The sequence below is a fragment of the Lipotes vexillifer genome, unplaced genomic scaffold (assembly GCF_000442215.2).
Source record: "Lipotes vexillifer unplaced genomic scaffold, Lipotes_vexillifer_v1.1 scaffold717, whole genome shotgun sequence".
Classification (NCBI taxonomy): domain Eukaryota; kingdom Metazoa; phylum Chordata; class Mammalia; order Artiodactyla; family Lipotidae; genus Lipotes; species Lipotes vexillifer.
In genome coordinates, this window is record NW_006798707.1 from 4,274,702 (window position 1) to 4,302,301 (window position 27,600).

At 40.4% G+C, this 27,600-nt stretch overlaps 1 protein-coding gene across 1 annotated transcript in view; it reads left to right on the plus strand.

Annotated features, from left to right (window-relative positions):
- The first annotated feature begins 8,792 nt into the window (after window positions 1–8,792).
- LCLAT1 (lysocardiolipin acyltransferase 1) overlaps window positions 8,793–27,600 on the plus strand; it is a 200,036-nt gene continuing 181,228 nt past the window's right edge. The window contains exon 1 of the mRNA XM_007470879.1: window positions 8,793–8,936. The gene's annotated coding sequence lies outside the window, so the exon portion shown is untranslated. The remainder of the gene's footprint in view (window positions 8,937–27,600) is intronic.

Below are 27,600 nucleotides of genomic sequence, written 5' to 3' on the forward strand. Positions count from 1 at the left end.
ACTGTACTGTATACTTGAAAGTTGCTAAGAGGGTAGATTTTTAAAAATTCTTACCACACACACACAAAGATAACTATGTGAGGTGATAGATGGGCCAACTAACTTTGTGGTCATCATTTTGCAATATATATGTATATCAAATCATCACATTGTACACCTTAAACTTACACAATGTTACATGTCAATTATATCTCAATAAAGCTGGAAAAAAAAAAAAACCCTTGAGACTTGGGTTTGGGATATCTGAGTAGATGCACTTGAGAATCTTGAACCCTCAATTCCCAGAACCATCTGGGCCTGCAGAAGTGGGTCTCTCTGCCTTGTTGGAAGAAAGAGGCAACCCTTACTTAAAATGGGTCAAGTCTCACTTTGACCTGACCGGGGAAGTTCGAGGGCTATAAAAGAGAGAAAGGATTATATGCCACAGGGGCTGCAGGTGCTGGCTCACAGCAGGGAGATTCTGCCTACGTGTGGAACCTGAGGTACTGGATTAAGGAGACAGAGAACATAAAGCTTGTTTAGGGGAATTTGCCAGTAAGAGGCACATTCCCATCACATAGTGTTCAATAACATGGCAAGAGCTCTGGGACCCAGTTCTAATATACTGCTGGCATGGTTCTTGGAAGTTGGGAAAAAGCAATTATCACATTAAATAAAGCAGAGATGCCTTGGGACTTCCCTGGTGGTCCAATGGTTAAGACTCCGTGCTTCCACTGCAGGGAGCTCAGGTTTGATCGCTGGTAGGGGAAGTAAGATCCTGCATACCGCACAGTGCGGCCAAAAAAAAAAAAAAAAAGCAGAGATGTCAGAACCGTCATGGCAGAATGTAGATGTAGGAATCAAAAAGCTCCAAGAAGCAAGCATGCTAAAATGCATCAACCAAACAAGACTAGAAACCTTTCAGCTGACTGTTTTTCAGGAGGGCCGGGATGACTATCAAGATGAGAGCAAATGTCTGGAAGGGGCACCAGCGTCACTGAGCAGCTCAGTGGAGTTTGTCCTCTGCAGACCAGGGCTCATGCTGTCACAGAACAGGTTCTTCTAGCAGCAGTGGGGATGACAGGATTCTAGAATAGCAGAGACAAATATGAGAAGCAATGGTGAGCTTATTACCATAATGGATAGTAAGGTTGAAGTGGCAGCCAGGGGGACCGACCTGACCTATGGCAATGTCTAGGAGAACATGTATTTCTAGGGACAAGATAGACGGGCAGCCAGAAAGGGTACCGCTTAATACATAATGAGAAGAGATTAATAGTAGGAGACTGGGGTCAACATCACTCCAATAGAAAGTCATAATAACTTGCCTGATTTAAAGACCAGAGCCTGTTCTCAAACCTGGAATGCATGGACCAAAGGAGAGACTGGGTGTCTATAAGGAAGAACCTGGAACATCAGGGCAAGTGTGTACAGATTTTTTTCAGTCCTTCTCTAGAGTGATTTATGGTTGTTTCCTTGGATAACCACAGACTGGGAAAAGAGGGATAATCTGATATTTGAGGGATGTTGGATACAGGGTCTAAGCTGATGGGGATACCCAGGGGTCCAAAGCACCATCAGGCACTCCTGTTAGAGGAGGGGCATATTGGAGTCAGATAATAAATGGAGTCTTCTGGTCTGTCTCTGAGTGGGTCCACTGGCTCTTCTTATCAACCTGGTGGTTGTTTCCTTGATTCCCCAATGTATGATTGGAATGGATGTACTTAGCAGTTGACAGAATCCTCACATTGCTCCTTGGTCTGTGGAGGAAGAGCTATTGTAGTAGGAAAAGCCAAGCAAAGCCCCTGGAATGGCATCTCCCCTGCCCCAATGAAGATAGTAAACCAAAACAGTATCACAGGGCTTCCCTGGTGGCCCAGTGGTTGAGAGTCCGTCTGTCGATGCAGGGGACACGGGTTCGTGCCCCGGTCCGGGAAGATCCCACAGGCCGCAGAGCGGCTGGGCCCGTGAGCCATGGCCGCTGAGCCTGCACGTCTGGAGCCTGTGCTCTGCAACGGGAGAGGCCACAACAGTGAGAAGTCCGCGTACCACAAAAACAAAAAAAACAAAAAAAACAAAAAAAAAAACGGTATCACATCCAGAGGAAGATAACATTCACATAGGACAGAAAACATTCTACTTTTACAGTCTTGCTCCAAGGCTATGTTTACTTTCCTCTTTTCTGTCATAATATATTCCAAAGGGACCCGGACCATCTGGCCATTCCACAGAACATCACATTAGTCTATCACGGCGAAATATCATGTTACTTGGCCCCGATGAGCAATAACTGCAAGTAATCTGGATGTCTTGATGAAACACATGCTTTCCAGAGGGTGAATAAATCCCATAAAAATTCAGAAGCCTGCTACGTTGCTGAAAATTTTTAATGCCGATTATTACTTTTAACATTTTGAGATAATTTTAGATTGATAGGAGAGACGCAAGAAGAAAGCTGAGATTTTCTGCAGGTACTTTACCCAGCTTGCCCTTATGTTAACATCTTATATAAGCACAGAACACGTATCAAAACTAAGAAAATAACCTTGGTACAATACTATTATATAAAGCACAGAACTTACGTGGATGGTGAGGTAGACCAGTGGTCTAAGGCCTGCAAGGACATTTCCTCCCAAGTAAAGGACAACTGACAGTACCTTGTACCTTCTGCCACTAAGAAAGAATGCTTGGTAGATCTCTTCAGGTTAAGGTGGAAGGTGGCTAGTTTTAAGTAGGGCTCAGATCCATAAAGGACTCAGTAGCAGGTCCAGCCTCAGAACAAGCAGTCCTGCCATTTGGGCTCTATCACCTGATACATCTCATGATACTACAAGTATCTGTGGTAGAGAAAAGGCCAAGTGGAGTCTCTGGCAAGACCCAAAAGAAGAGTCACAGTGTGGCCCAATATGGTTCTGGAGAATGGCCACGCCAACTGTGGGAGAGAAACATACGCATTTGAAAAGCATCTCCGGGGAATTCCCTGGCAGTCCAGTGGTTAGGACTCAGCGCTTTCACTGCCATGGTCCAGGTTCAATCCATGATCCGTGCACTAAGATCCTGCAAGCCATGCAGTGTGGCCAAAACAGAAAAGAAAAGAAAAGCATCTCCTGGCATGCTACTGAGCCCTAATAGAAGCTGAACATCTCATGGGGCATCAAGTGACCATGCAACCCAAACTGACCATCATGAACTGGATAATAGCAGGCCCACCACCTCATAAGTGTGGGCAGGCCTAGCAACAATCTTTTCAAATGGAAGTGGTGCATTGGGAATGAGTTTGAGCAGGTTCAGAGGACACGCATAAGCTGCATGAATGGATGGCCCAGATCCCATTTCTCCTACCACTGTTGCACCCACACCTCTTCCTTAATCCATGGGGAGTTCTCTTAACCAGAGGATGGAGGCGGAAAAGCCTGAGCTTCGTTGAAGATTGATAGGTTTGGTCTGTGGATACAAGAGGAAAATGGATTACGGCTTCACTGCAGACCTCCTGAAGGTGAGCGTAATTATCTCAATGGGCAGGGTTTAGGCCTGTGTTACTGGTCATCTATTTTGTGTGGGAGAGAATTGGCTCAAGAGAAGGATATACATGGACACTGGCAGTGGCAAATGGCTTAGCTGGCTCGCCAGTGGGTCTGGAAGGAGCAAGCTTGGAAGACTGGAGACAGGAAAACCTGGGGTAGAGACCTAAGGCAGTGAACATAAATTGTGAGAATCTTTGTGTCATATGCTAATGATCCCCAAAGAACATTCAACACAGCTTGGCAGAAGAATTAGGATTAAGGGCAACAAAATACTAAAATCCTTGTAGTATTTTTTTTTAATTAATTAATTTATGGCTGTGTTGGGTCTTCGTTTCTGTGCGAGGGCTTTCTCTAGTTGTGGCAAGTGGGGGCCACTCTTCATCGCGGTGCGCGGGCCTCACTGTCGCGGCCTCTCTTGTTGCGGAGCACAGGCTCCAGACGTGCAGGCTCAGTGATTGTGGCTCACGGGCCCAGTTGTTCCGCGGCATGTGTGATCTTCCCAGACCAGGGCTCGAACCCGTGTCCCCTGCATTGGCAGGCAGATTCTCAACCACTGCGCCACCCCTTGTAGTATTTTGTTGAGTGAAGGTGTAACCGAAAGTGGGGTCCAGCTGCTCACCACTCAAAAGCCAATAAAGAGGCAAGGTTGGTGGAAAGGAAAGTTTGCTTTATTTTGGACACTAGCAACAGCAGGGGGTGGGGCAGACACCTGTCCAAAGGCCAACTCCCCCCCAACCCCGCCTCCCCCTCCCAACAATCGGGGTGTAAGAGCCTTTATAGACAGAGGCAGGGGGTCACATGCAGAAACAGCACAGTCAGCTCTGACAGTCATCTTGAAATTGGTCATCGGTGGTCTGACCAGAGTCATCTTGATTGTTTTAAGTACAATTAATCTTTAGTTCCAGGGTCGGTTTGTTCCCACTTCCTTGAGGCCAGTTCTCAGAATTGTGGCAGCTTATGTCATGACTACAGTCTGGTCATCATGTACTTAACTCCTTCCATCTGGTGGGGCTTTCAGTATCAGACAGCTCACAGGTTATGGCTCAGAATATTATCTATAGCCCTTGAGAAGGAACTAAGGGTCCTTGACTTTGCTTAATGACTAAACTATTATTATTTGGTCTCCTTTGACTGTTTTCCTTTGTTTCTGCATTTTCCCACTTTTCTGATTAAACTTATTCTTTGGCTAAAATTTTTCTACAGAAAAAAGGCAGGTGGAGGACATGGGCGGGGAAGGACCATAGGGTCCTGCTCTGTTTCAGAGGGGGATAGGGAGGTCTTTGGGTATTTATAACAAGGCTCTCTGAACCTGTGTTTATGCTAGTGAGTTGATTCTGGGAGCATGGAGGCTGGATGTCAGAGAAACCAGCCCTGAGATTAGAGGGTTGGAACTTTCAACTCCACCCTTCAACCTCCAGGGAGGGGGTTGAGTTAATCATTAGTGGTCAGTGATTTAATCAATCATGCCTAGGTAATGAAATCTCCATAAAAAACACTGACAACAGGGTTCTGAGAGTTTCCTGGTTGGTGTAATCAGCAAGGTGCTGGGAGGGTGACACACCCAGAGGGAGGATGAAAGCTCTGAGTACCCTCTCCGCAACCCATACCTTGCCCTACGTATCTCTTCCATTTGACTGTTCCTAAGTTGTATCCTTTATAATAAACGTGTAAATGTAAGTAAAGCGTTCTCCTGAGTTCTGTGATCTGTTCTAGCAAATTGGACCCTGAGCAGGGCATTGTGGGATGCCCCGATTTATAGCCAGTTTGTCAGAAGTACCCAAGGCCCAGACTTTCTTTTTTTTCTTTTTTTGGCCACACCGCGCAGCATGTGGGATCTTGCTTCCCTGACCAGGGATCGAACCCGCGCACCCTGCAGTGGAAGTATGGAGTCTTAACCACTGGACCACCAGGGAAGTCCTGAGACCCAGACTTTCTATTGGTGTCTGAAGTGGGGAGCAGATTTGTGGAACTAAGCCCTTAACCTGTGGGGTCTGCATTAATTCCAAGCAGTTAGTGTCAAAACTGAATTACATTGCAGGACACCTAGTTGGTGTCCACAGAGAACTGGAGAACTGCTTGGTGTGGAGAAGCCACACATGTGGTGGGTGTCAGAAGCAGTTTGGGTAAAAAAGAGCTAATACCTTCAAGACTCCATTGTTTTGACCCTTTCCTTCAGGTTCTACCACTCCACCCTCCAAAAAAGCCTAAGGCTAGGAAAGTGAAATAGAGAAGAAACCGGGATGATTCATCAAGTCAGTTAAACTTTATTCAGCATCTGCTGTATTCAAATGTGTGGTGTTCTCTTTCTCAGTTGGCACTGTTTGTTTTAGGAGTTGCGGAGATGCAAGGATAAACTATTATATAATCCCTTCTTTCAAAACCCATCTCCGATGCCTTCAGGGTCTTCCCGCTGGCCTCTGACATCAAGAAAGTTAAAAACTTGTAGGGGTGGGGGGAAGAAAAGAATTTAGAGAACTTTTATATTAGTGATCTTATTTTACAGATAAAAAAATGAGGCCTAAGGTCACAGGGGTAATTGACAGAGTTGGCTTTTGTACTGGTGTTTCCCTCTGTTGTTTATCTTCATTTTCTAACACAATTTCAGCATATCTTAAAATATTTCAATATTTCTGAACAAAATTGGAGAGTCTGTGAAGCTGATTTAGAAAAAGAACAAGGGAGCTTTTGATTTACAGAGAGCTCTGGAGTATATATATATATATATATATATATATATATATATATATTTTTTTTGACAGCAGCCCTGTCCAACGGACATATAATGGGAGCCACATATGCAATTTAAAATTTTCTAATAGCCCCATTAAGAAGTAAAAAGAAACAGGTGAAATTAATTTTAATAATATATTTTATTTAACCCAATATATCCAAAATATTATCAAGTCGACACGTAATCTGTACCAAACGTTAACAAGATATTTTATATTCTTTTCTGGTCATTTTTTTTTCCAACAGCTTTTTTCTCTGATGAGGCAGACATGTCATGTGACAAAAGAATGCAGTCTAATTCCACAACAAGAATATGGTTGTGTAAATGCAACGTAGAAGTATTCTGCATGAGAAATAAGTGACTCTGAATTTAAAATTGGTCTACTGCATCTAGAGAAATATGATTGTAAGCAAGAATAGGACTGTACCTCCAAAACTTAGGTAGTATTACATTTATAAGGCATCAGACCCAACATGTTCAAAGAGAATAGGAACAGAGAAAAAAAGGGGATTCACTGGTGCGCATTAAATGCTAATATTAAAATAATTAATTACTATGGATTTTATCACTGACTTTTTTGCAAAAGAATTATATCAGTGTGAAAACAAGACCCTGCTAGACCATAAAGTATGTTATAATGCTGTTAAAATAATATGGTGAGATATTGGTACAATGACAGATATATACATTTATGGAATTGAATAGGTAGCTTAAAAATGTGAAGAATACATGACCTTTATTTTATCTCTTTCTCTCATCACTATTTATTCTATCTATCTTTATTATTTTTCTGTCCTCTGCTCATCTATCTAATCTATGTATTTGTCATGTATCTCCTTTTTGATTTGAGTTAACCACAACAAAAACATTAAATATATAAAATTAAGAATTATAACCCAACTAGAAAAATATGAATGCAAATTTAAGAATGGAGAAGATTCTCCATCCACTATATACAGAGAATAATGGCCCATTTAAATGTGGCTATAAGTTCATGGCAGCCAAAAGAAAAGACAAGTAAAGTCAATTATATATTTCTAGTGTAAGAGAGAATTTTTTTTTTTACTTCAGGGAAGTCAGAATCACTCCTAACAAGCTTTATTATATATATATATATATATATATATATATATATATATTTTTTTTTTGGCTGCGACGCATGGCTTTCGGGACCTTCGTTCCCTGACCGGGGATTGAACCCAGGCCCAGGCAGTGAGAGTGCCAAGTCCTAAACACTGGACCGCCAGGAAATGCCCATGGAATATAATTTAGCTATACTGAAGCTATGCATCCCAAACCTAGATGTTCATTATTGTTACATTACAAATATATGAGGACAGGAATCTTGTACTTTGAAAAAAAATTCATCCCCTTCTGTGCCTTGTTGAATAAATGAATAAAACACATAAACATACGTAAAGTGGCTAAGTGTGTGATGGGTGGCTACAGTTTCTTCTTTTTAGGATTTTAATTCAGTGAATCTTTGTTGAAGACTCGCAGGAGGAAGGCATGGTGTAGGAAATGAAAAAAGGTTTAATCACAGTCCCCACCATTATGGAGCTTTAGAGTTTAGTAGGTTAGGGGACAGATGTCCCACAGTAGAAAGTGCTGAACGCCTTTTATGAGGGTTATCCTGAAAGTACTGCGGATGCTCAGAGGAGGGAGTTTCCCTAGGACTGGGGAAGCCGCATGCCAGGGAGAGCTTGGTGCTGCGCGTCAGGAACCTGAGCTCTAGAACTGGTTCCGCTACTGATTTGCCCCAGTAGGTTAGGCTTTGTGGACCAAGAATATCACCAGCCATTTCAATAAACAAAGGATGTTGTGGCCGTCAAGCCATCAGCCAACACAGTTGCCGCCCCTCCCCCGCACTGTGCACCCTGAGGGAGTTCAGGATGGAAAAAATACAAGGATACTGGCCCTAGCCAGTTAAGGTGCATTTCCAAGGAATGATTTTGATGAGCCCAGACTCTGGCGTCTTTCCATAGGTAGAAAAGTGCTAACTTCATTAACTTGAGATGTCTGGTTTTTAATGAACAGTAACCTTTTAAAGTTCCGACTACCTGGTTTTTGTTGCAAAAGCTCCTAAATATCCTGGCTCCTTCCTTACCTCTTCAGCACAGTCCCTCAGAGCGATCTGAGAGGCTGCCTCTTAGGTTTAAGTCCTCAGTATGTTCGTCCAGGAAAACGTAATTCTCAATTTTTAGGTTGTGCCTTTCTTGTCAATCCACAGTTTGTAAATTAAACTCCCCAGATTTCTATTGTCACTTTGAAACTCCAGGGGTTAGAGGGACCATTAGGTTCCCTGGGACAATGCCCTCCGGCATTCCCTATTTCTTATTGCTACTCGCCCCTACACCCCCTCGCTCTGAGTCCCTCCTCTCCTGGAGGCGGGCCGGAAATGAGCGTGGTCACTTTAAGGGAGCCCTCAGTGTCGCGCACCCGGGGAGCCCCAGGCGGGGGAGCAAGGGCGGGGCTCCGGGGACCCGGGCTTCTCACGCAGCCGGGGACGCCGCTGCCTCAAGGCGCCCGCAGCCAATCAGGATGGAGCCTGCCGGGACGCATTACAAGGGCGACTGGCCCGAAGCCTCCCGCTTCGGGATGAATTAGCGGCGGGTTCTGCACGGAGGTTGTGACCCCCAGGGATTCTCCAGTTCGCCCACGCGCTCCTCACGGCGTCGCGCGTGGTCCTCTGCTGGTCACAGGTGAGAAGCTGGGGTTTACGGCACGGGGAAAATGGCGGCGGCGGCCGGGGGATCCTGGGTCGGCGGAGGGGGAGCAGCCCCATGGGATCTTCCACCCGAGCCGCGGGCCTCCCTGGGCTGCGGCCCCCTGTAACGTGTTACTTGACGGGGGATTGGGGTCACCACGCGGGTGGCGGCGCCGTCGGCTCAGGTGAGAGGAGGCGCGGGGAAGCGACTCCCGGAGGCTAGCGGAGGCGTCGGGGGCCGCGGGGCGACTCGGACCGGGTCTGCGTGGCCGCGGAAGGAGGAGGGCCAGGTATCTGATAGGTGTTTACAGAAGAGCACCTAAGACCTTCCTGCTCCAGATCGGGGCGGGTCCGGGAGCTGCACCGCTGCGAACACAGTCCAGGCTCTGCCGCTGTTAAATCAGATGTGCCAAAGGTCCCAAGTGGCCGCCACGTGCGAGGCTTGGACATGAGCAGTGGAGGGAAAGGGCTGGATCTGGCTTATTTGTGTATCCTCCGGGCGCCTGCCTGTAGGTGCCAGAGTGGCAGTGCCACGAAAGGAAAGGTAGGCCCTAGCCAGGGGCTGGTGTCAAGTCTGATCGTCAAGGTGAATCTGAGCTCCTGGTTGTCCATTTGAAGAGAAGAAATAAAAAGTTTGGGCGCTTAGCTGTTGGGAGAGACGTTTTGCTTCCTTGTATTCCCTTGGTTCCGGTGGGTTCCCCGGGAGCATTGCCTCTGCCTTCGAAGTTCATTAACTCTATTCCACGTGCACTTGGCTGCGTGTTAAGACTGAGGATTGACTTTCAGCTGAAGCCCAGGAATGTAATGAAGATAAGTATTGGTGAAGGTGTTAACAGTAATGCAATTTTGTCCATTCATGTAGGTCCCTTATTTGAGCAAAGACCTGTCATGAAGTATAACTAGTTTTCAAAAAACTGTCTTGATGAAAGACCTTTTTGCAAAACTGTTATGTTTTTGAGAGTAAAAGAAAAAGATTCATTAAAATTTTTTTTTAAGTTCCTATTGCTACGTTGTACTTTGATGTGACAGATAGGTAAATGAAGTGACTTTTGTTTTTGGTAGCAGTCTTAATTTTGTGGAGTGCCTTGTTCTGTTATTGAGAAAGCACAGTGGCACTTTTTGTTTGTTATCAGTAGTTGTCTTTGAACTGCCTGCTATGCATCAGGCACTGTGAAAATGAGGCTTCTCTTACCTTTTAATTGAGCAAATGGTGGTCCGTTTCTTCCCACCAGGTGCTTAGTCTGGCTGTTGCTGATAACCAAGGGTAAACAATGGGGAAACCCCAAAAGAATCTTTCCTCCACACTGCATCTGTGGAGATTTAGTCAGTTTAGTCTGGGGCTGGGGTTAGGTGTAGTTTCTGGTTCTTACTCTGCCACTTAAAATATCTTAGGGAAATCATATGACCTCTCTATCAGTACTTTATCTCTGAAATGGACAAAGTGATTCTCCAAGCAATCTCACTGTGCTGCTGTGAAAAAAAAAAAAAAGTATATGTAAAAGGGCTTAAAAAAGTTAAAAGCACTGTGTTGACAGTTGACATTTATTACTATGCATTTACTCCTCAGGCACTGTTCCAAGAGCCTTTAAGGGCTCGCTCACCCAGCAACATTGTGTATCATCTTTGTTTTACACATGAGGAAGCTGAGGCACATTGAAGTTTTAAGTTATTTTCCCCAGATTGCAAGACTAGCATTATGATGCCAGACTATGTTCTTAACCACCATGCATACCATCTTCCTGTATCATGCAGATGTGTTATGTGTAAAGGTGATATATATGAACAGACTTTCAATGAAGTAATTTTGTTTGCGGTCTTTTACTTGTATGAATAATAACAGTGATTAATTCCCTTGGCATCCACTAGTGATTTATATGGTGATGACTCCAGTTACTTTGGTTAAGTGGTATATTCATCCCACCTTTGATGCCCATTATTATTATTTTTTGTTTGTTTGTTTTTTGTTTGTTTGTTTGCAGTATGTGGGCCTCTCACTGTTGTGGCCTCTCCTGCTGCGGAGCCTGTGCTCCGGACGCGCAGGCTCAGCGGCCATGGCTCACGGGCCCAGCCGCTCTGCGGCATGTGGGATCTTCCCGGACCGGGGCACGAACCCGTGTCCCCTGCATTGGCAGGCGGACTCTCAACCACTGCGCCACCAGGGAAGCCCGATGCCCATTATTTTTAAAAGTATTTTTTTTAATTAATTAATTAAATTTATTTTTGGCTGCGTTGGGTCTGTTGCTGCACGCGGGCTATCTCTAGTTGCGCTGAGCTGGGGCTACTCTTCGTTGCGGTGTGCAGGCTTCTCATTGTGGTGGCTTCTCTTGTTGCGGGGCACGGGCTCTAGGCACACGGGCTTCAGTAGTTGTGGCATGCGGACTCTAGAGTGCAGGCTCAGTAGTTGTGGCTTACGGGCTTAGTTGCTCCGCGGCATGTGGGATCTTCCCGGACCAGGGATCGAACCCGTGTCCCCTGCATTGGCAGGCGGATTCTTAACCACTGTGCCACCAGGGAAGTCCCTAAAAGTATTTTAAAGCAAAGAGTCGTTACTAATTTCTAACAGGAAGCACAAATCTATAATTGAGGAAGGTTTTAGTTTTTTATTAAACTCTTTAAAAGAATACTTTGCTGGGTGACTTTTAAAAGACAACTTGTGTTAGGTTCATTGCTTTGACATATTTGTACTAATTTTTCTAGTGTCTATTTATAGAAATAAGGTGACATGAATAAAAGTGGCTGGGACATTCATTCTTTCATTGAGCCTTCATGGAATTGCCCTGCCAAGTCCTTGGGATGTAAAGATTAATTCCTAATCCTGAGTGAGAAAAACAAATAAGTGATTCACTAATACAGGTGATAAGGACTCAAGTATAGTTGTGGTGGGTACAGAGAGCTGCAGGAACACATACTAGGGAACATTTGCTTCTGCTGGGGTTGTCCTGTGCAAGAAAGGAAGGAGCTGATTGCAGGATAAAGGGAGAAGGGACTTCTAGCCAAAGGAGGAAGCAGTGCAAAATTAGGATGAGAAAGAGGGCATAGGTGCCCAGGGGTCAGGCCAGAATTTTGCAGGAGCTGCTAAGAAAGAAGCCAGGAAAGGTTAGGGCCAGATTGTGAATTCTCAACTAAGAGAGTGACTTTATCCTGTGGGCAGTGGGACCTATAGAAGGATCTTAATCAGATGAGTAACATGATCAACTTTATGTTCTGGGGAGGGGACTTTGGTGGTGACAGGGTCAAAGACAAAATGTAAGGAAGAGACCAGTCAAGGGCAGATCCCATACTCCAGACCAGAGATGGTGAGGGAGTGAAGCAGGGCATTAACTGTGACAGCAAAGTTCAGAGGCCACCACACATTTGGAAGGCAGAATGGAAGATTGGCGCCGGGTGTGAAGAATAACTGGGTGCGGGAGGGGAGCGCCTGCTGAGCTAGTAAAGAGAAGACTAAGCTGTTATATTTGTTCGTTTTGGTTTTTCGGTTGGAGGAAGGAGATTCTGTTAATTAATTTAGGAAAAAGGATGGAGCAAGGAGTTCTTTGTTACTGGTTTTCTGGAGAATTGTAAACCCTCTGAGGTTGTTGGGTCAAATAAGGCGTAATAGAACCTGGCTTAACAGAAGCCTCTAGGCTTTTGATTTCTGAGACTACAGAACACTTAATTATATCATCAAAGTCAGTAGGGTCTAGTATAAAGTGGCCCATTGGAGGAAAGCCCCTCAAAGGGAGTGGGAAGAATCATCTAAGGTATGTTTGGGGTAAAATGTTAGAATAACAGGTGTTAGAGGGTTTTTCTCACTTTTTTAACAGTATGTTTTTAATGTATTTGTACAGAAGTCATTATAATATGGAAGTAGTCACAGATGAATCCTCCAGTTGTAAAACTGATTTCCGCTCAGACATTCGTAACACTAAAGTTGTCTGTCACCAACAACATAACATGAATGCATTTCAAATCGACTGCAAGGTGAAATTGTAAACCTTACAAAGATGAAGGAATTCAGAGCAAGGTCAGAATCATTCAAACCATAAGCACAAATCAAAGAACTACTGAGTAGAGTAGGCACAGATTTCTTAAAAAAGACTTAAAGCAATGACTGTAACAATGATTGATAAATTTGACTTCGTTAAAATTGAGAATTTCTCTCCACCTAAAGACACCATGAAGAGAATGAAGGGCAAAATACAGACTGGAAGAAGAAATTCTCAATTCGTCTCTCTGACCAAGGACTCACATCCAGAATGTATGTGTATTGTGTAAAATTAATAAGAAAAAGACAATTTAATTTAAAAATGCACAAAAGTTTTGAATAGGCACTTTCTAAAAGAGGATCTCTGTATGGCCAGTACGCGTATAGAAAGGTGTTCAATGTTATTAGTCAATGGAGAGTCACAGGCTTTAGAGCCCAGGCTCAGTAGTTGTGGCACACGGGCCTAGTTGCTCCACAGCATGTGGGATCTTCCCAGGCCAGGAATCGAACCCATGTCCCCTGCATTGGCATGGCAGGCGGATTCTTAACCACTGTGCCACCAGGGAAGCCCTGTGGTAAGTTTTGAAAACAGGAAGTATGAGTCTTCCTACTTTGTTCTTCTTTTTCAAAATTGGGTTGTCTGTTCTGGGTCCCTTGTAAGTCTTTATGAATTTTAGAATCAGCTTGTCAGTTTCAAGAAAGAAGTCAGCTGTGGATCTGGTAGTCAGTGATTTTTAATACTATATTCATTGAGTTGTACAACCATTACCACAGTTAATTTTAGAACATTTTTATTACTTCAAAAAGAAACCCTGTATCCATTAACAGTGACACCTCATGTCCCCTCATCCTCCCACCTTTGACTTAGGCAAGTACTAATCTACTTTCTGCCTGTTCTGGACATTTCCTTTAAGTAGAATCATATAATATGTGGTCTTTTGTGACTGGCTTCTTTCACTTAGCATAATGTTTTAAGTGTTCATCCCTGTTGTAGCATGTAACGGTACTTAATTCCTTTTTATGGCCGAATAATACTCCATTGTGTGGATATGCCACATTTTATTTATCTACTCATCAGTTGATGGACATTCATGTACAAGTTTTTTGTGCAGATGTATGTTGTAATTTTTTTTTTTTTCTTTTTTGGTATATAACTAGGAGTTGGATTTCTGGGTAATATGGTATAATTTTTTGAGGAACCATCAGACTTTTCCAGGCTGTACCATGTTACAATCTCATTGCAGCATATGGGGGTTCCCATATTTCTCCATCTTCCCCCCAACACTTGTTATTATCTTTTTGATTATAGCCATTCTAGGGAAGTTATAATAAAACATTCTCCTGAGTGTGAGTTGATATTGTGGTTTTGATTTGCATTTCCCTGATGGCAGATGATGTCAAGCATCTTTTTATGTGGTTATCAGGCATTAGTATATTTTCTTTGGAGAAATGTCTATTCAGATCCACTGTCCATTTTTTAATTGGGTTACTTGCCTTTTCACTACTGAGTTATAGAAGTTCTGTATATATTCTTGTTATAAGCCCCTTATCATATATATGATTTGCAGAACTTTTCTTCTATTCCGTAGGTTGTCTTTTCCACTGAAATGCAGTTTGCAGTTGCTTTTTTTCTTTGGTGTATTTATCTTGTATCAGCGCCCTTACTGAACTCACATATTAGGAGGGTCTAGGAGGTTTTTGGATAGATTTCTTGGGATTGTCTATGGAAACCATCATGTCATTTGCAAATAGGGACAGGTTTATTTCTTTCTGTATGGCTTTTATTTCCTTTTCTTGCCTTCTTGCAGTGACTAGAATTTTCAGTACTGTGTTGTATAAGAGTGGTAAGAGTGGGCCTTGTTGTTCTCAATAATAGGGGCAATGCATTGTTCATTTTTTCTTTTAGCATTAGGTGTAATGATGTTTGCTGTGTGTTTTTTTTATAGTTGCTTGTTATCTAATTGAGGAAGTTCCCCTGTATTCCCTTTTTTTTTTTTTCTGAGAGTTTTACTTATGAACAGGATTGCTTTTTATCAGATAATTTTTTCTGTATAGATTGGTATGATCGTGTGAATCTGTATTTTATCAGTTTGTTAATATTGTGGGTTACATTGATTCTTGAATATTCACCTAAGGATTTTTGTGCCTGCATTCATGTATTGGCCTATGGTGTTTTCTTTTGTACTGTCTTTTCCTGGGTTTTGCATCAGGGAAGTACTAGCTTCATAAGGTAAATTGGGAAGTTGCTCCTTATTCTTGTGTTTTCCAGAAGAGATTGTGTTAATTTTTCTTTAAACATTTGGTAGAATTCTCTCATCAAACAATCTTAGCCAGGAGATTTCTTCTTCATGAGGTTTTAAATTACGAGTTTAATTTCCTTAATAGTCACCGGTCTATTCAAATTATCTATTTCATTTTGGGTGAGTTGTGTGCTTTCGAGGAATTGGTCCATTGACACATGAAGCGGGGCTCCTCACTGCTGCTGGGCAGAGGTGGAAGTTTCAGCTCCTCTCTAGGCCTTCACTGATACTACTATGCCTTTTTGCTGTTCTCCACATGGCCTGTACTGACACCACTGGGAGGGGATGGCCTTCTTACCCCTGGAGGGCAGAGAAAGTCCTGACTCTCTACTAGGCCTTGTCTCATACCATCCTGGTGGAGACGAGAAGGGGAGCCTCCTTACTGTCATGGCAGTAGAAGTCCAGGCTCTCCAGGTGGTCTTCATAGACACTGAGGCAGGGCAAGGGGGAGTCTTACACCTACCTGGCAAGGGAAGAAAGTTCTGCCTTTGATATCATCCCTGCAGGAGTGAGGGTGGGGGGTAAGGGGAGGGAGTAAGGGGGGTAACCTGTAATGTTGAGGCACAACAGTACAGCCTGGTGAGAGGGAAAGTTCAGGCTCCCTACTTGGCTTACCTTGTTGTGGATGGGGATGAGCCACAGTTTTTCCTGTGGTTTTTGGCTGGAATGCCAGTGGTTATTGTCTGCAAGTCTTCTGTTTTGCTCTGCTGCTCTTTTCTTGGTTTTCTGAAAGAGCAGGAACTTTTTTGTCAGCCCCCATTGGTATTTCTGGATTACTGGCTGCTTCAGCTTTGCGTCCACGTCCACGTGATATATATATGAGGCAAAAGGAAAACCCAGAGAACTCACTACCATGTTGTTTGACGGGTCCCAAGGTGCCTCCCTAGCTAGTGTGCCTTCTCTCCATGCTCAGAGTCTTTTTTTTTTTTTAATCATTTATTTGGCTGCTCGGGTCTTAGTTGTGGCACGCGGGATCTTTGATCTTCGTTGCGGCAGGCAGGTTTTTCAGTTGCAGCATGTGGGATCTTTAGTTGCGGTATGTGAACTCTTTGTTGCGGCATGCATGTGGGGTCTAGTTCCCTGACCAGGAATCAAACCCGGGCCCCGTACGTCGGGAGTGCGGAGCCTTAGCCCCTGGACCTCCGGGGAAGTCCCACCTTCAGAGTCTTTTGTTTGTTTCATATATGATGTCCAGGGTTTTTAGTTGCACTTAGCTGGAGCAGTAGGAGCAGTACATCTACTTGATTTTACTGGAGTGGTAGTTGGACTGGGATTGATTTTTCTTATGGAAGAAAACATAGGGTGGAAATTAAGATGCATACATTGGCCAGTTAGACACTTAAGTTAATTTTGGGTCAGTTACTTGGAAGTGACAATTTAACTATGTCTTTTTTCCTTCAGAGAGTAATTCTCCTTGTCATTGTTCAGTAAAACCAAACCCTCGTTAGTTTTAGATCTCTTAAGAAGCTTGACAATCCAATGAATTAATTTATTTCTGCATTTATATATAAATGCATAATAATTCTAAATTTCTGGTTTACTATGTGAAGAAAACAATTTATTGTAGTGAAAGATTAGTTTTATGGAGGAGACTAACTCAGTTTTTCTAATGGTTGTCAGAGATCTTGAAGCTGTGGATTGTTTTCTAAAAGAAGAAAAAGGCAATGTGCATGGTGGTTAAGAACTATGTAAGGAAAATTTGTGAAAGTCTTGAAATGTACAAAAGGGATTATGGGGTGTCTTCATTGGAAACTAGGTGGTCTAAAGCACATTTCCTGGAGATCTAATCTATGGGATCTACAGCTTTTATTATTTTTTGATTTATTTTATTATGTTGTAAGTTGTGAATAACTCACAGCAGTGCAAATTACTCTTGTCCTTAGACATGCAAATGAATTTTGTTGGTTGGAGGTACTGTTGATTTCTTTTCCTCTTTTGTGGGGGAAGCAGGTTTTGGATCTATTAAGCAAATCCATTTCACCATTCCTGATTGCCTGTATGTTTGTGTTCTTTGGATTCACTTTTGAACCAGATGAAACATCTTATTTATTCCGTAATTAATTACTGAGTTACATAAAATCATAGGTGTTCATTTTATATTTGTGTGGGAGACCCAGTGTTATCTTTTTGTTTGTTTGAATTATCCTTTTAACATCTTGAACTGTGATGTGCTTGAATCCCACTGTAGCACTTGCTGTCATTGTGATTTTCTGTAATACTTACTACAGCAAGGTAGGTTCTGGTTTTCTCATCCTTGTTTTATAGATAAAGAAAAGGAAGCTTTTAAGAAGTCGTATAACTTGCCAAGAGCTGGAGGTGTTAGAGAACCCAGTGCTTTCTGACTTTTAACCCTTTATGCTCAGCCGACTTCCTTCCTTGCTTTAAATGTTACTGTCTCCCCCAAATCTGGCAACTGTGGACTAAGGAGTACTTTCGCTAGAATACACTTTTATCACATCATTTTTGAGCTTAAGAACTTTCAACTCTAGATTATTGCAGGATAAAACCCACACTTCTTAGGCAGCCATTCAAGGCTCACCACAGTCCCTCAAGCCCAAACTAACAATAATACTGTCCCAAACTTTATACAGAAGCAAAGCAAACAAACACCTATTGTGTTTCTTGGATGGGCCACCACTCAATGTGTATCTCCAGTGAACTGCACTGGAGATGGAAGACATACCTTCCAGTTCCTTATAAACTATAACTGGGAAGTCAGAATATATTAAAAGACTGTCAGCATAAAAATAGCACATGTTGATCATGAGCAGTATAGATATTGAAATGCTTTTGGAGTTCAAAATAGAAGCAGCTTCATGGAGCAGATGTATTTGGAGCTTGGTCTTACCAAGATGGTAGGATTTTGATAATTGTCACGTCTGGGGAGAGAGGACCCTTGTAGTGAGGAAGCTCATGAGTGAAAGGAATGGAGGAGGTTGTTGGACATGTATGGAAAGGTGGTGTTGATGGCAGTGAATAGTTTATGTGGAGGGAACCTTTTCTGAAGGCCAGGGTCTATTCCCTGTCTCAAAACATGTCTTCAAAAGCTGCAGCATAATGTTTTAACTAACTGAATTTGTGCTAGGTCTCTGTTCTTTGAAACTAGAGTTGTTTGAAATGACCCCAAAACTATTTTAGGACCTACCTAGGTGATAAGGTTGGGTGATCATGTTGGTTAGCATTACTTTTAGTAATGCAACATCAGAATAAATATAGTATTTCGAGTAACCAGTCTGAAGGAGATAGCATTCTTTATATTGGGCAGGTTTTGGTAAATATGTATTTTTAAATGTCTTCTTTTGTACCTGAACTCACTATGTCATTTTATACTCAGTCTCCTGTATTCTGTAGGGTTCGAATCATTCCTGACTCACTAAAGCATAACAGTTTTTTGGTCATCTGGGCTCCCATTTAAAAACAAAACAAGGGACTTTCCTGGTGGTCCAGTGGCTAAGACTCCGCGCTCCCAATGCAGGGGGCCTGGGTTCGATCCCTGGTCAGGGAACTAGATCCTGTGTGCCTCAACTAAGAGCCCGCACGCCGCAACGAAGATCCTGAGTGCTGCAACGAAGATCTGGCACGGCCAAATAAATAAATAAAATTTTTTTTTTTAAAAAAGGAACATTACATCAATGAATTAAAAAAAATAAAAACAAAACAAAACTTTAATTTTTATTGTGATTTTGTAAATAACATGCATTTTGGAAAATAAAAAATGTATAAAGAACAGATCAAAATTATGTTACTCAGGTAATTAGTCACCCTTGTTTATTAATATTGCACTGCTTTTGTTTATATAGTTGCATATACAATTTTGTAGTTGTACTCTTTTCAGTTAATTTTATAAGGATTTTTTGGAAAATATAGCTTCTATTAATATGTAAACAGTACAATATATATGTTTGTTATTTTGATTTTTCCCTTTAAGCAAAAACAGAATAATTTACTTACTATATTTTAAGTGTTTTTTTCACTTAATGCATCATGGCTAGCTTTCTAAATGACAGCTTATATTGTTGTATCTCATTTTTCACCGGCTACATTGAATTCCATTGTAGACATATACCATCATTTAGCTGTTTCTCTATTGATGGGCGTTTATACTATTTCTAATTTTCACATACAAGTAGAATTTCAGTGAGCATGTGAATTTTTATTTATTTATTTAATTGAAATATCATTGGTTTACAGTATTAGTTTCAGATATACAACATAGTGATTCAATACTTTTATAGATTATATGCCATTTACAGTTGCTATAGGGAATTCCCTGGTGGTCCAGTGGTTAAGACTCTGCGCTTCCACTGCAGGGGGCATGGGTTCAATCCCTGGTCAGGGAACTAAGATCCTACATGCTGTGCAGCATGGCCAAAAATAAATGAAGAAAGAAAGGGAGGGAGGGAAGGAGGGAGGCGGGAGGGAGGGAGGGAGGAAGGAAGGAAGTTAGGAAGTTATAAAATATTGGCTCTATTCCCTGTGCTGTACAATATATCCATGTAGCTTATTTATTTTATACACAATAGTTTATATCTCTTAATCCCCTACCCCTATCTTGCCCCACCTCCCTTCCCTCTCCCCACTGATAATCAGTAGTGTGTTCTCTACATCTGTAAGTTTGTTTGTTTTGTTATATTCATTCGTTTCACTTTTTATATTCCACATGTAAGTGATAACATACGGTATTTATCTTTCTCTGACTTATTTCACTAAGCATAATACCCTCCAGGTCCATCCATGTTGTTGCAAATGGCAAAATTTCATTCTTTTTTAGGGCTGAGCAATACTCCATTATATATTATTTTATATATATATATATATATATATATATATATATAATACACACCACATCTTCCTTATCCATTCATCTGTTGATGGACACTTAGATTGCTTCTATATCTTAGCTATTGTGAATAATACTGCAGTAAACATAGGGGTGCATATATCTATTCAAATTAGTGGTTTTGTTTTTTTTTCTCGGGTAAATACCCAGGAATGAAATTGCTGGATTGTATTGTATTTCTACTTTTCATCTTTTGAGGAACCTCCATACTGTTTTCTATAGTGGCTGCACCAGTTTGCATTCCCACTAGCAGTGTACTATGTTTCCCTTTTCTCCGCATCCTTGCCAACATTTGTTATTTGTGTTCTTTTTGACGATAGTCATTCTGACAGGTGTGACGTGATATCTCATTGTGGTTTTGACTTGCATTTCTCTGATGATTAACCATGTTGAGTACCTTTTCAGGTGCTTTTTGGCCATCTGTATGTCTTTGGAAAAATGTCTGTTTAGGTCTTCTGCCCATTTTTTAATCGGGTTGTTTGTTTTTTGATATTGAGTTTTATGAGCTGTTTATATATTTGGATATTAACCCCTTATCAGTCATATCACTTGCAAATATTTTCTCCCATTCAGTAGGTTGTCTTTTTGTTTTGTTGGTGGGTTTTTTTGTGCAAAAGCTTTTAAGTTTAATTAGGTCCCTTTTGTTTGTTTCTGCTTTTGTTTCCTTTGCCTGAGGAGACAGATCCAAAAAAATGTTGCTATGATTTAGGTCAGAGAGTGTTGTTCTGCCTGTTTTCTTCTAGGTATTTTATGGTTTGCAGTCTTAACGTTTAGTTTTTTAATCCGTTTTGAGTTTATTTTTGTATATGGTGTGAGAAAATGTTGTAATTTCTTTCTTTTACATGTAGCTATCCAGTTTTCTGAGCATCACTTACTGAAGAGACTGTCTCTTCCCCATTGTATAGTCTTGCTTCCTTTGTTGTAGATTAATTGACTGTAATTTTTGGGTTTATTTCTGGGCTTTCTATTCTGTTCCATTGATCTGTATTTCTGTTTTTGTGCCAGTACCATACCGTTTTGATGTAGCTTTGTAGTATAGTTTGAAGTCAGGGCACCTGATTCCTCCAGTTCCGTTTTTCTTTCTCAAGATTGCTTTGGCCAGTGGGCATTTTTATACATAAATGTTTTTCCTCACTTTAATGAGTATTTTTGTAGGATAGACGATTAGAAGAAGAATTATTGGGTAAAAATCTATTTGCCTTTTAAATCTTGTCAGCTATGCTGAATTGCTTTTTAAAAGGTCTCTATCAGTTTATATTCTCAGTAATAGTATGTTTAAGAGTCCCTGTGTCCCCATACCCTCACTTTTGCTAGGTATTGGGGTGGCCAAAAACTTCGTTTGGGTTTTTCCATAAGATGTTACAGAAAAACCTGAACGAACTTTTTGGCCAACCCAATATTATCCTTGTCAAATATGGAAGGGTAGTAGTTGGAAACATGACATCACATTGCTTTAATTTGATTTCTTTAGTGTTTCATATGTGACTGTTTTCTTTGCTCATTTTTTCTATTGCTATATTCTAATTTTTAATGCTTTCATATTTTACATATAACTCTTTAATTCATCTTGAATTTTGATTTTATGGAATGAAAACTGCTTGATTCTGAAGGAGTTCAAGGGCTGGTGGGCCTTGAAATTATGTGTTGGGAAAATTTAGACAATAAAAATAAATTTTGCTGCTTTTGGAAAGTAGTCCATTTCAGATTCATTTAAAAACTTAGTTTATTATTACCCAATTCTATAATGTTTGTTGGGGAAATAAGAAAATCCTGCCAACAAAAGGACCCCTCTTTACCAATGTAGACGGAAGAAAAAGCTCGATATATTGGGTATGCATGTGAGATAACATGCATGTAGATAGTTCAGGAGAGACTACAAACTTTGAGTAGAATTTCATTCATCTTTACAGTAAAATAGAGATTTAATGTTTCTTTTATATTTTTGAGAGACAAATGGATGTCCCCTGTGATAGTCTCCTGTACACCTGGTGATAGATTCCTGAGTTAATTCCAGAGGTATGTGTTTATCGTTATGAGAGTCAGAAGGCCTGTGACTTTGCATTGTGAAATCTGGAGACTAAGATTACCTAATTCCTGACCAAAGGGTTTGGTGTATGTTTTTAAGGAGACACACTGTGGTAGGCTGAAAATAGCTTTCCAAAAAGAGATCCAAGTCCTGATCTCTGGTAACCTTATATGGCCAAAAGGGTCTTTGCAGATGTGATTAAATTGGAGGTCTTGAGCTGGGGCAGTTAACCCTGGATTATCTGGTTATATTCTAAATGCAATTAAATATACCCTTTTAAGAGGGAGGCAGAAGGAGATGGTACGCACAGAGAAGAGGAGGAGGCAAGGTGACCCACCATGGAGGCAGAGATTAGAGTGATGTGGCCACAAGTCAAGGAATTCTGGCACCATCAGGAGCTGGAGGAGGCAAAGAATGGATTCTCCCCTAAAGCCTCTGAAGGGAGTGTGGCTTGACACCTTGATTTCAGTATTGGCCTACTAATACTGATTTCAGACTTTTTGCCTCTAGAACTGTGAAAGAATAAATTTATTACGGTGTTCTAAGCCACCAAGTAATTTGTTATAGTAGCCATGGGGGGGGGGAAATATGTCACCTAAGGAGAGGAGAGCATTAGCTCTCTCCCCTTTATTAAACTAAGAACATTTCATTGTATTACCCTTCTATTAATTATTGGTAATAACACTTGGCTTCTCTTTGTTAATGACTAGCATTTATTTGTTCCCATGATTGAGTAACAGGTTAAAGTTAAATAGGCTACAAAGTGACTTTAAAATAGAAAAGAAAATGTAACCTCAATGGTATTTGAAAAGTTGATGGTGATGTATTTTGACTATTTTTTTTTTAGACCTGAAAAGTAGAATAATTTATAATCATTTATATCATGAAGTTCTTTTCATATTTGCTTTTGGATTGCAGAGAATAAAGTCTGTTTCTCTTACTAGTGAAGCTGTGTGATAGTTACTGGGTACTTATTAACCAGTTTGAATGTTTGATACATTTTTTTTTTCTGCAATGGAAAGAATTTCAAGTTCATAGCATATTGTTAAAATTTTCTTTACTTTACAATTTCTAATTTTTTTTCAACCAAGTAGCAGATTATAGCTAATGCCATAATTGAACTTATGACTTTTTTCATTGACAAGTAATTTCTTATATTTTTGATGAACTAACCATGTGTAGATTTAGTTATTAGAAAATTTATTTTTCCAGAATTTTCTGAAAAATTTATTTTCCTTGTTTTATGTTTTTATGTTTTTTTTTTTTTTTTTAGAAGATGTTGGGGGTAGGAGTTTAGTAATTTATTTATTTATTTTTGCTGTGTTGGGTCTTCATTTCTGTGCGAGGGCTTTCTCTAGTTGTGGCAAGCGGGGACCACTCTTCATCGCGGTGCGCGGGCCTCTGACTATCGTGGCCTCTCTTGTTATGGAGCACAGGCTCCAGATGCGCAGGCTCAGTAGTTGTGGCTCACAGGCCTAGTTGCTCTGCGGCATATGGGATCCTCCCAGACCAGGGCTCGAACCTGTGTCCCCTGCATTAGCAGGCAAATTCTCAACCACTGCGCCACCAGGGAAGCCCTATGTTTTTTTTTTAAGAAGATGATTAATCTCTTTTCCCAATTCTATGTCTCTTTGAGAATTTTTTGTTTTGTTTTAAAATTTTTAAATTCTATTTCAGGACTCTAACCACACTCATTTTAAAGTTCTGCTGTTTTAGTTTCCTAATCATGTAGTTTTATTTTCATTCATATTTCTCTTTTCCTGTTTTCTTTAATAACACTTTTATTTTAAAATCTTAAATTGCTTAGTTTATGTTCTCTTAAGTATTATTATTTTAGACAATGTATATGAGTACAGCTTTGTATGAATTCCATAGCTTTTGATAGGCAGCATCTTTAAATTTTTTCCTTAATATTCTGTTACTGTTTTTAAACTTTGGTGGAGGGCTTATTAAAAGTATAGATGCTCTAACTCCACTCTTGATCTATTAAATGAGAATCTCTGGGTGTAGGGCTTAAGCTTCTGTATTTTAAACAAGCTCCCCAGGTAATCTGAGTGCACACCAAATTTGAGAACTACAAGTCTTGTTTATCCTTTAATTTTTAAAAAATTAATGCAACATTATTTAAGAGTTTAGAAATTTACAGTATTAGGATTCTTTGTTTTGAATTCATTATTAATTATTGGTTTTGTTGTGTTATAATCAGAAAATATGCCCTGTAAATTAATTGAGATTGCCACTGTGGCTTAACAGACAACTGATGTTTGTAAATAATCTCCACTATGGATACTTGAAAAACAGTTAGGCTATGACATTTGGTTTCTATTAATTAAAAAAAAATTGAGATGAAATTCACAAATCATAAAATTAACCATTTTAAAGTGAACAAATCAGTGGCATTTAGTACATTCACATTGTTGTGCCACTGCTTCCTCTGTCTAGTTCCAAAACACTTATCACCCCAAAAGGAAACCCTGTTACTACCTTTTTCTCCCCTGGCAACCCTGGCAACCACCAATCAGCTTTCTGTCTCTATGAGTTACCTTTTTCTGGATATTTTATATAAATATGTATGTAAGTATATATATAAATATGTGACCTTTTGTGTCTTGCTTCTTTTACTTGGCATACTGTTATCAAGGTTCATCCATGTTGTAGCACGTATCAGTACTTCATTCCTTTTTTTAAAAAACTTATTTATTTATTTTTGGCTGTGTTGGGTCTTCGTTTCTGTGCGAGGGCTTTCTCTAGTTGCGGCAAGCGGGGGCTACTCTTCATCGTGGTGTGCGGGCTTCTCATTGTCGTGGCTTCTCTTGCTGTGGAGCACGGGCTCTAGATGCACAGGCTCAGTAATTGTGGCTCAGGGGCTTAGTTGCTCTGCAGTATGTGGGATCTTCCCGGACCAGAGCTTGAACCCGTGTCCCCTGCATTGGCAGGCAGATTCTTAACCACTGCGCCACCAGGGAAGCCGCCCCCCCCCTTTTTTTCTTCATTCCTTTTTAAGGCTGAGTAATATTCCCTTGTATGTATATATAATACTACAGTTTGTTTACCCATTCATCCATTGAAGGGCATTTAGGTAGTTTCTACCTTTTGGCTATGGTAAATAGTGCTGTTATAAAAATTAGTGAACAATATTTGCGTACCTAGCTCCAGTTCTTCTGGGTATATACCTAGGAGTGAAAATGCTGGATAATAAAGTAAATCTATTTTTAAATTTTTGAGGAATTGCCAACCTGTTTTCCCACAGCAGCTGCACCATATTACATTCTCATCAGCAATGTATGAGGCTTCCAGATTTTCTGCATCTTCACCAATACTTGTTACTTTCCATTTTTAAAATTATAGCCATTCTTGTTGGGTATGTAGTGGTATCTCATTGTGGTGTTGATTTGTGTTTCCCTAATGATAATAACATTGAGCATTTTTTCACATCCTTATTGACTGTTTGTATATATTCTTTGGAGAAATGTCTGTTTAAGTCCTTTGTTCACTTAAAAAAGTTGTTTGTCTTTTTGTTGTTGAGTTGTAAGAGTTCTTTAATATTCTGGATACTAGACCCTTGATTTGTAAAAGTTTTCTCCCATTACGTGGGTTGTTTTTTCACTTTCTTGATAGTGTTCTTTGATGTACAGAGGTTTTAAATTTTGATCAAGTCCAACTCATTTTGTTTTTTGTCTTTTGTTGTGGTTTTAGTGTCATATCTAAGAATCCATTGGCAAATCTAAGGTTGTGAAGATTTACCCATATGTTTTCTTCTAAGAGTTTTATAGTTTCAGCTCTTACATTTAGGTCATTGATCCTTTTTGAGTTAATTTTTATCTGTGGTATAATACAGAGGTCAGTTCATTCTTTTGCATATGGATATCCAGCTGTTCTAGTACCATTTGTTTCAGACTATTCTTTCCTCATTGAATGGTCTTGGCACCCTTGTCAAAAATCAGTTGGCCATAGATGTATGGGTATATTTCTGTATGGGTATATTTCTGGACTCTCACTTTTATTCCATTGATCTGCATGTCTTTTCTTATGCCAGTACTATACTGTTTTGATTATTATAAGCTTTGTGGTAAGTTTTGAAGTTGGGAAGTGTGAGTCTTCCAACTTTGTTCTTTTTTATTACTGTTTGGCTACTTGGGACTCCTTGCAATTCCATATGAATTTGAGGATCAGCTTTTCCATTTCTGCAAAACAGGCTGTTGGAATTTCAAAAGAGATTGCATTAAATCTGTAGTTTATTTTAGGGGTACAACTTTCATTCTTTCACCATTGAGTATGATGTTAGCTGTAGGTTTTTTTTAAATGCCCTTATTTTTCTTTTAAATCTGTAAAATTTTTCTAAATGGAGTTAAAATTGCTCAACTTTAAATAGGCTAATTTAAAATTTTTTTGCCAGTTTATGGGAAGTTGTCTCAAATTGAGAACAGAAAAAATTTTTGTACGGTAATAATTTGGTCCTTACGTGGTCAGGAATATACAGAAAGCATTTATGGAAAAGGGGAGAAAAGGACACTGGACCTTCAGAGCTCATTGAATACAGGGTTTTACTCCCTGAACTGTTGCAGTTGACAATTGCATCTACTTCTAAGGCTTCACTTTTTAATATTGGCTTGCAGGAAAACAAACTTTCCCCAGATTGAGCCTTTTAAAATTAAAAATGCTTTTTAATGTGTTAATTTCTTTCTTGGTTTGTAATAAATGTTTATAAATATCAGTAACTTACTTTTTCTGAGGCCTTTTCTGAGGAGGAAAGAACCATGGACCAATGGCTGCATCAGAAGCTAGTTGCTCAGAAGAATGCAAACTCATCTTAGAAAAATGGAAATGCCCCCAGAGTCAGAATGCACACTAGTCTTGCATTTGGTAAACTGTCTTATTACTTGTCTTCCTTTTAGTTATTTTAGTGGCAGATATGCAAAATATTTTTGATGGACCAGGTCTTAGAAATATATTGCAGAGAGACAGGAGGTGATTACCTTTCCTACTCATTTAAGTTATTTTCAGTTTTCCTAAACATTTTTGGGAAAAATATCCAAGAGCCCTATTAGAATAATTTTGCTTCTTCGCTTCTTTGAGTCTTGCCAGCATTCCTCCCTCCCCCCAACCTTGCCCCCCATATTGTAACGGAATCTTTTGTGCCATGTTTAGCTAATGCATTGAGACTTTTAAGTCACAGAGGTAAGGAAAAATTAGCTGTGGATCAGTGTGTTGCCTAAAACTTTTTTCATTAAACAAACCATAATTATGCCTTTCTCTCCATCCTCTCTGGAGTTTAAAGAATAGTGTAATGATTTGTTGTCTCTGAATATAGTTGATATTTGTGTACAGTATATCTGTGGCCTCACCAGTCAATGGAGAGCAGATGTTTTCTCTTGGAAAATAGTTTTCCTGGAATAGATATTTCTGATTGCTAATTTGTTATATATATGTATACATATGTTTATTTCTGAGACAGCCCTGAACAAGGGCACGATGTGTGTGTGTGTGTGTGTGTGTGTGTGTGTGTGTGTGTGTGTGTGTGTGTGTGAG